We start from the raw sequence: 886 nt of genomic DNA on the forward strand, positions 1-886 counted from the left end.
ATCTGGCTCCATTCCACACCAGAATCTGCTTCTATATAAAGTTTATTTATGACTGGTACATCTTATATCCTTTAATGAAACATGTAGAAAAATAAGTTTGTAGGTAAATTCTCCACCATATATATATATACTTTCAAATAGCACATAGAAGAAGGTAGTCATGTGTGTGTGTGTGTGTGTGTGTGTGTGTGTGTGTGTGTGTGTGTGTGTGTACATTTCTTACATAAAAGACTGCGTTCGGCCGTGAATGAGCATGGAATTGCACATAGAAAGTTACCCTCCGACGCACAAGTCAGGGCAAAGTTGTTTCTGGAAGACAAGTAGTCGGCCATGCATACGAGCCACCCCTCTCCACGCCACCGATGTTATCCGAGGAAGATGCAAAGGCCGATACAGCTTGGGACTTGTGACGTCGCAACTCCTTTCTACTGCTGAGTGAACTGAAGCAACGTGAAATAAATTGTCTTGCTCAAGAACACAACACAAACACCGCTGAAATATCGCATATTCATCATAGATCCCCGAATTCACCCACACTACTTAATTCCATAATTGATAGTAAGTATAAGCACATGGACAAGTTTCCTTAGTCTATGAGGAGAAAAATACTTTCTCCGGATTGAGCAGCTGTCTCATAGACTTTGGCCTTCTGGCCGTTGAAATCAATCTACTCCAGCTAGGTTAATTATGATTTCGAGGGACACATGGGACGCAGCTCTTTCTTTTTCTATCTTTATCCTTTTATTCATTCACCTTTTCGTCTCTCAATTCATCGTTTACACCCACTTTCTTATTTCTCCACGTTTTCTCATAGACCAGAATATGCATAATGATATAAAATATTGATATATATATATAGATATATAAACATATATATATATATATA

This window comes from Octopus bimaculoides, chromosome 10, assembly GCF_001194135.2.
Source record: "Octopus bimaculoides isolate UCB-OBI-ISO-001 chromosome 10, ASM119413v2, whole genome shotgun sequence".
NCBI classification, from domain to species: domain Eukaryota; kingdom Metazoa; phylum Mollusca; class Cephalopoda; order Octopoda; family Octopodidae; genus Octopus; species Octopus bimaculoides.